This window comes from Cololabis saira, chromosome 7 (assembly GCF_033807715.1).
Source record: "Cololabis saira isolate AMF1-May2022 chromosome 7, fColSai1.1, whole genome shotgun sequence".
In the NCBI taxonomy this organism is placed as follows: Eukaryota; Metazoa; Chordata; class Actinopteri; order Beloniformes; family Belonidae; genus Cololabis; species Cololabis saira.
The window spans coordinates 3,818,693-3,827,648 of record NC_084593.1 but is presented as its reverse complement, the minus strand read 5'-3'; positions in this window follow the sequence as shown (position 1 = coordinate 3,827,648).

The window sequence follows — 8,956 nt, the reverse complement described above, 5'->3', positions numbered from 1 at the left end:
AAATATACACATACAAACCCAGTGTTTTTTTTTTTTTGGGGGGGAGGGGGTGGGGGGGGGGGGTGACGACATCCACTGCCAATCCAGGAAGCAGGAACACACGGAGACACACGTCAAGCACTGGAAATCTGCAACAAAAAACCACAAACAAAGCACGAAACCGGCACGGAGCCAACCAAAACACGAACAGCAATCGACCTAAATCTTGAGATCTGATCGCAGTCTGAGCTAAGCTATCGCTACCGCTACCTAAACCCAAAAACTAGAGAGCCAGCATGCAGGTGAACAAGCCAGTGTGTATGTCTATGTGTGTGTGTGTATATGTATATGATCATGCGTGTGTGTGTGTGTGTGTGTGTGTGTGTGTGTGTGTGTGTGTGTGTGTGTGTGCATGTGACTAAATGACTATATGTGTGTATGTGTGTGTGTGTGTGTGTGTGTGTGTGTGTGTGTGTGTGTGTGTGTGTGTGTGTGTGTGTAATAAACCAAACAAAGCTCCACCTGAAGTGTATCTATAGTGGGGGAGGGGGGGGAGCGACCCCGCCACCCGCGAGACCAGAGGCCGACAAGGAAGAGCCCGGAACCCAGGCCACCGGCAAACCCCACAGAGGGGAGAAGTAGGAGGGAGGCAACCCACCGCCTGCGAGGCCCCCCCCCCCGCCCGGCGGCGGCCGAGGGGGCCCGCGGGCGGGGCCCCCACGGCGCGGAAAGAAGCAGCCAGGGATCCCGCGGCGGCGGACCGCGACCCAGGCAATCCCCGGCCACCCGGTCCGGGCCGGACACGCGGCCAGGAGGCCCTCACCCTTCAGGCCAACGACCCCCACCCGGCAGGGGGCCAGCCTGCCCGGAGAGACAGAGCCGCCCCGGCCGCCGACGCGGGCAGGCGCACCCGTCCCCCACGAAAGTGGCCCTCCAAGACCAGAGGGGCGCCCCGCCGTAGAGGCAGCGGGGGGGGACCGGAGACGGGCCCGGAGAGAGGGAACCCCCCAACAAGGCGACACCCGCGCAGGCCCGACAACGGAGGGCTCCAGACCCAGGCATCCCATTCATTCATCCATTCACCTATCCGATACCTATACTAATAATAATATAATATACTATACATAATAATAATAATAATACTACTAATAATAATAATAATAATAATAACCATCTTTGTATAATATAATATTGATAAATTATTAAGTTTTTGATGTCCTGCCAATGGAGGCTCAAATCCTCCATGGCAGGACCCTTCCATACCGCATTCTCACCGACACAGACATACAATCACGCACCGTTTCCCCCTCCCCGGGGGGGTCCAGCACCGCCAGAAGGCACCCCAGGCTGCACGGCGGGCCCCGCCAGGCCCGGGTAACCCGACCCACCCGTCCGAGGCCCAGGCCGGTGAGGGAACGCGGGTGATGTGGGACCCCCTCCCGCCCCTTGTGTTGAGTGCATGTGATTAATGCCATAAAAACAGGGAGGAGGGAGGGCCAAGCATCGATTGACACCGACCCCCCCCCCTCCCGAACTACGTGTCCTTGTCAAGTGTATTTATAAAGTGTTGAATGTGCAGTGTCTAATTTGCTGTTAAAACCGTGAGGCGGGGAGTGCCGGGCCACGCGGGACAGTGCCCCCCACGACCCGGACCCCCCGCCTTTCGCCTATGTGCGTATGAATCGTGTAGGGGGGGCAAGAGGGGGAGCGGAGGCCGAAGCCAGGAGGCAGGACCAGCAAAGCTGGCCCTGATAAGACACCCGCGTCCCCCCACCGGCCATCCAGTAGACGGGGGCCGGCCCCCCGAGCCGGGCAAGGGCCCCACCGTACCTCCACGGGCGCCCCCGGAGCCGCCGGAGCCCCCAGACGGAGGGGGAAACGGTCCAACATCCTCCCATTCATACTGACAACATAAGACATAGATACCTGGGAATGGCGCCACCCCCGCCGCCGCGCCCGCCCGTGCACCCCCCGGTCAGGGGAGGCCCGATCTCCGGACCCGGCCCCACCCCCCCCCCGAGGCCACCCCGGCGGACACCCCAAGGGTCACGGAGTCCCCACATCCGCAGGGGCACTTGGCCCCCGCCCAGCGACGGAGGACCAAGGCAGCAATGCCCCCCCAGCGCAGACAGCCACCCCCCACCTAGGCAGGACCGGGCCCTCCGGGTGGGACCCCCACGTCCACGGCCCAGCCCCCCCCCAGGAGGCCCGGAGACGCCCAAGCCACCGCCCCCCGCCCGAGCCCTCCCCAGCCACCCCCCCCACCGCCATGAGGTACCCCCCCCCCACAGGCCCCCAAGGCCCCCACCGGCTAGGGACAGGGCCCCGCGGCCCCCCCCACCGCCCCCCAGGGGCCACCAGAGGCCCGCGCCCCAGACCCCCCAAGCCGACCCCCAACCCCAAGGGCCACGAGATCACCCCCCCCCCCGCCCCCACTAGGTAACGAGGCCAATAATCGGGGACCACAGAGAGTGCAATTCAGCCGAGTGTTGTTCAGTGGAGGCAGACATTATCTCACTACTAATATGATCTGATAAAAGATTCCTAAAATGGTTAATACATAAACTGGATTTTTGTTTCCAATTTACTAGAATGGTTTTCTTTGCGATACATAAGGCAGTGAGAACCCGGTGTGTCCAATTAGGATCTATTTGAGTGTCTCCTAGGTGACCTAATATACACACCGTGGGGCACACTGGGATTCTGTGGTCGATCCATGTGGATAAATCCTCACAAATCTCCTTCCAGAACCTCTGTACCGGTGTACAGAACCATAAAGCATGCATATAATTATCTGGGGTGTTCTCTGTGCACTGTGAACAGATATTAGAGGTGACAAAGCCCATCTGGAACATCCTTTGTCCAGTATAATGTATTCTATGAAGAACTTTATACTGTATAAGTTGTAAGTTTGGGTTTTTAGTCATAGTAAACGTATTTAAGCATATTTGTGACCAAGAAAGCTGGTCGGTATTCAGAGAGAGATCCGCCTCCCACTTGGAGATCGGGAGAGAGACTGACTCGTCCAGTTTAGACACTAACCTGTAAAGTTTTGATAACAACTTTAAATTGCTTAGATTTAATAAATCTATTATCTTAACGGGAAGTTGTAAGTCTAATTGTCTAATTTTGTATGTTTTATTTATTATGGCCTTGAGTTGTTGATACTCTAAAAATTTACTCCTGCTAACTCCGTATTGAACCATAAGTGTATTGAAAGGTACAAACTGTCCTCCTACAATTACGTGCTGTAAATACCGTATTCCTTGATCTCTCCATTGAACGAAGTTAACCATCTTTTTATCATTTTTCACGATGTCTGGGTTGTTCCATATGGGTGTACGGTCACATGGAAAAAGTGAAATTTTAGCTACTTTAAGAAATTCCCACCAAGCTGATAAAGTTGTGCTAATATTAATGCTTTTGAAACATTGATGACGTTTGATACTTTGACTAATAAATGGTAACTCTGAGATTTCTAGTTCGTTGCAAAACACTTGCTCTGAGTCCAGCCATTGACTATCTAAAGGATGGTCCTTTGACCATTTTACAATATACTGTAATTTATTGGCAAGGAAGTAATACTGAAAATTAGGTAGCTCTAAACCTCCATATTCTTTAGATTTCTGCAATGTCTTTAAACTAATGCGTGGAGTTTTATTTTTCCACAGAAATTTTGAAACACCTGAGTCCAACGATTTAAACCAGGAAAGAGGGGGTTTGCATGGTATCATTGAGAAAAAATAATTTACTTTTGGTAAAACCATCATTTTAATGGTGGCTATTCTACCCATGAGTGAAATGGGGAGAGAGCTCCATCTAGCAAGATCATCTTCTGTTTTCTTTATAAGCTGAACATAATTTAATTTTATTAACTCTGACAGCCTAGGGGAGATGTTTATGCCTAAATATCTAATGTTCCCTGATTGTAATTGAGTATTGGATATATTCCTAAAATTGCAGTTCACGCACAAAACGGTGGATTTAGACCAATTAATAGAATAATCAGACAGAGATGAAAATCCCTCTATAAGTGCGATTGTCTGTGATAGTGAAGATCGTGAGTTCTGGAGGAAGAGGAGTACGTCATCCGCATAAAGACTTATTTTGTGCTCTACTATTTTGCATTGTATACCTTTAATATTTTGATTTTGTCTAATAGCTGCTGCTAAAGGTTCGATAAATATTGCAAATAATGAGGGAGATAGAGGGCAACCCTGTCTAGTGCCTCTTTGCAAGGTAAAACTTGTAGAGATTTGATCATTTGTCCTTACACGTGCCTTGGGAGAGCTGTATAATATTTTTACCCAGTCAATGAAAGATTCACCAAATCCAAATTTATGTAAGGTTGCCAATAGAAACTTCCAATTTACCTTATCGAATGCTTTTTCCGCGTCTAAGGATATAATAGTAGTTTCCTGTTTATTGATACTGGAATAATCTATAATATTTAATAATCTGCGAATATTAGTAGAGGAATGTCTACCTTTAATAAAGCCTGTTTGATCCGGATGTATAATAGAAGGGGTGACTCTTTTCAGACGTTCAGTAAGGGCCTTGCTAATTATTTTAAGGTCTACATTTATTAATGAAATTGGGCGGTAGCTCGATGGGAGCAAGGGATCTTTATCCGGTTTTAATAAAAGACTAATATTAGCAGAGTTCATATTTAAGGGTAAGCTTTTATTTTCCCTAATATTTAGAATCATTTTATAAAATGTTGGTGCTAATATGCTCCAGAATTCCTTATAAAATTCAGCTGGGAAACCGTCTGGGCCCGGAGCTTTATTATTGGGCATATGTTGAAGAGCTTCATGGAGTTCTCCTATTGAGAGCGGTGAGTCTAAATTCGTAACCTGTTCCTGATGTAACTTTGGCAGGTTAATTTCTCCAAGAAACTCATTAATAGATTGATCAGATGGTTCAATTTGTGACGAGTATAATTTGTAGTAAAAGTCTCTAAAGATTGAATTTATTAAACAGGGATCATGTGTAACTTCCCCTGACTGGTCCTTAATAGATGTTATGGTTGTTTTTTCTTTGTTTATTTTTAATTGATTGGCTAAATATTTTCCTGATCTGTTAGCATGTGCAAAGTTTTCCAGGCGAAGCCTTTGTACTAGAAACTGCGTTTTTGCGTCAATTATTTTATTTAATTCTATTTTAGTTTTCCTTATTTTGCTAAGGATACGTTCATCTGCAGAAGTCTGGAAGGCCTCCTCTAGCGTCTTTATTTCACCTTCTAATTCTTTTGTTTTTAAGTTGTCTTTTCTTTTTTTATTTGACGAAAAGGAAATTATTTTGCCTCGCATTACTGCTTTCCCAGCTTCCCATAGAACGCTTGCTGATATTTCCGGCTGGTCGTTAATTTGCAAAAAAATGTCCCATTCTTTCTTAAAAAAGTTAGTAAAGTCGGGGTCTTTGAGTAATGATGTATTAAATCTCCAAACTTTGGAGGATGATACGCTCCCCCTCTTCCCCAGAGTGAAAGAAACAGGTGCGTGATCGCTAATATTGATTGGGTGTATTTGTGATTCTGAGATATCTCTCATCAGAGAGAAGCCAAAGCATTTTAAAAATAACCCAGAGGCCTTTAATAAAAAAAAAGAAGAGCAGTGGTCACTTAATCCCAACGTCATCAGGGTACATCTTGATATATTTTAAAAAAAAACTAATCCAGAATAAAGAGGTAAAGCCAGCTCCATTGAGGGTGTGACAACACAAGTCAGAAGAGGAAGATTTAGACTTGAGGAATTTTGTCGGTATTACATGTGAACCACTGCAAAAGAAACTTGTTATTTCTGAAGTAATCAACTAGTTTCATTCACTAAATGTGCCTAAAGTTAACTCAGAACTTGTTAAGCACTGCTTTAAATACGCTGCACCTGTTGCCTGGAATGCACTGCAAAAAACTTTAAAGCTGAAAGAGCTCATCAATCTTGGAGCTCTGAAAACTCTTGTTAGAGAAATTGGAGCAGCTTCATATCGTACTTGTTTCTGTTTTTAATGTGAATCCAGAGCCTTAGCCCTGTTGCTTCCTCCTTGAAATGTACTTTATCTGTGTGTTGTGATTTCTATGCCTTGTAATTGTTGTAATTTTTTGTTGTGTGACTTTTGTCTGCAATTGTAATTTCTTTTATGCTGCTGTCTTGGCCAGGCTTCCCTTGAAAAAGAGGTAATTGTGTCTCAACGGGACCGACCTGGTTAATTAAATAAAGGCAAAATAAAAAATAAAAAAATAAAAATACTTCAGTGATGAGAAAAATAATTTAGAAAATATAAATAAAATGAAAGCTGCAAGCAGTGATGAACGGGCCCTCGCACTCACGGCCACCGCCCTCCATAAGCATATCAGAAATGACACCACCCACGACTTCCTATGTCAAACCATTCAAAAGTTATAGCAGAAAAAAGTATTCTAGGGGGCGCTGTTGAGCCCTTTTGCCACGCCCATTAATGCAAACCATTAAATATCAAATTTTTCACCAAGCCTGGCTTGCATGCAAAATTTGGTGACTTTTGGGGCACGTTTAGGAGGGCAAAAAGGCCCTCCTTTTGTCATAAGAAAGAAAGGATAAAAACAAAAATTCCTACAGATACAATAGGGCCTTCGCACTGTAAGTGCTCGGGCCCTAAATATCAATTAAAAAAAACAACCTAATTGACCAAAACCCACTGTCGGAAAAATCCAATCCTAATATTTTGGCTCCAGCTGTATACGCTCATTGCATGTGATCGTGACATATAGAGTGCATGAATCTGTCTATGGCAGATCTTCACATGGATCTGACACACATTTCTATTTATTTATTTATCCTTTATTTATCCAGGAAAGTACCATTAAGATACAATATCTCTTCTGCCAGGGAGTCCTGGTCAAGATGGCAGCAGAAAAATACATTCAGTTTCATATAAAAGAAAATACATACAAGGAGAACATTGGAGAATCACAAGGACCAGTCGTTACAAAGACAAAGGAAGTCTTTTAGAAAGAAAACTAAGCTGATGCTGAAATGAAAACAGAAACAATGTGGATGGATGGATTTAGGCAGTAATAAATAATGTGTGTGTGGCATTTGCTGTCTTCACTCATACTGGAGTACAGATCGTGAGCAAAATACCCTTTGGAGCCAGTGGAGGCTCATTATTTTCTTGTCAAGCTCAGCGCCAAGCTAAACAAAATATGACACCAAAATGTTGTGCATTAGTTGAAAAAGGGATTCTTTTCCACCAAGCTTTTACTTAGTGGTTGTAAAGAAACCATAACAATTGTACAACATTATTCTCCTTCCTAGACAAAGTAAAGATGTTAAGAAATGCAACAGTTTCTGTGTGTTCGTCATAAATCCTGTTGCTTTTAGTGTGAAGTAAACCTGAAGACCTTAGAGGAGCTTTGTAAAATGTTCTTACATTTATATCTGAACTATATCTGAGCCCTATTTCTACTGGTCTGGCTATGTTTAATTAATCAAAGAACACCAAAGGCTTCAAAAACCAAGTTCTTGGTATCCCATTTATAACATATTCTTATGTGATCTATACGTCTCAGATCACTGATCAAGCTTTCTTGCAATTTTTCCTTATTTGGAACTGTGTGCTGGATCAGCATCAGGCAACAAGTATTATTTACACTGTGGATTAAAAAGCAGCACAGCAGCATCACTGCTGCAGCGAACAAGGCGGGGCACAAGCTGCAAAAAGACATGATCTGCAACTAAATTAAGGGGGAAAAAGTAGCTTCCCAGCTCACATAGGCTGATCATTTGGGATCCATAATACTTAAATTCATACGGCCCACATCCAATATGCTCATTTCCAGACCAAAGCCAGGCTGCATTTAACATCACATGGGCCATTTAGAGTCTGACATGTAGCCCTGGGATTTTTGTATTTGTCTAATAATTAAATATAAGCCAGGGCTACCCGCGGCAACCCGCGGCTCTAGAGCCGCATGCGGCTCTTTAGCGCCGCCCTAGTGGCTCCTGGAGCCTTTTCAAAAATGTTTGACCTTTTTTCCCTTTTCTTTTCTTTTTTTTCTTTTTTTTCCCTCTTTTTTTCTTCTTTATTTCCTTGTTTTAGTTTTTTCTTCCTTTTTACTTTCCTTTTTAATCTTGACATTTCGACTTTTTTCACAAAATTCTGACTATTTTCTCGACATTTCGACTTTTTTCTCAAAGATTGTACTTAAACATTACTTTTGACATTTCGACTTTTTTTCTTGAAACTTCGACTTTTTTCTCGACATTTTGACTTTTTTCTCGACATTTCGACTTTTTTCTCGAGATTGTACTTCAACATTAATCTCGACATTTCGAATGTTTTTCTTGAAATTTCGACTTCTTTCTCGACATTTTGACTTTTTTCTCGAGATTGTACTTCAATATTAATCTCGACATTTCGAATGTTTTTTTCTTGAAATTTCGACTTTTTTCTCGTCATTTCGACTTTTTTCTCAACATTTCAACTTTTTTCTCGACATTTTGACTTTTTTCTCAACATTTTGACTTTTTTCTTGACATTTCTCCATTTGCTTTCATTCTAAGGCTTATACAAGACTTTCCATTTTTTGCAGCTCCAGACATACACACCGTTTTTTGTGTTTTGGTCCAATACGGCTCTTTCAACATCTTGGGTTGCCGACCCCTGCTCTAAGCATTGCAAAGTCTGATCTTTGGGTAAATTTCCTGGGAAGACCACGCCTAAGATGACTGACAACTATCTTCTACTCATTTCCTGAAGTATGAATATATTTCACTATAATACTGAGGTCCAAATTGTTTGGAATTAGTTTTATTAAAAATGTACAGCTTTATATACAGTAGAGCAACAATTTTCTTCTTTAAGATGATTGCTTATGTCGTTCCCTTGTGGCGTTTAGCTAACACACACCAGCAAACTGCCAACACAACTATTTTCATTTTGGTCTGGCACCTGGCTAATACTGAACCACTTCAATATGGAAGCAATTTGGGGCTAC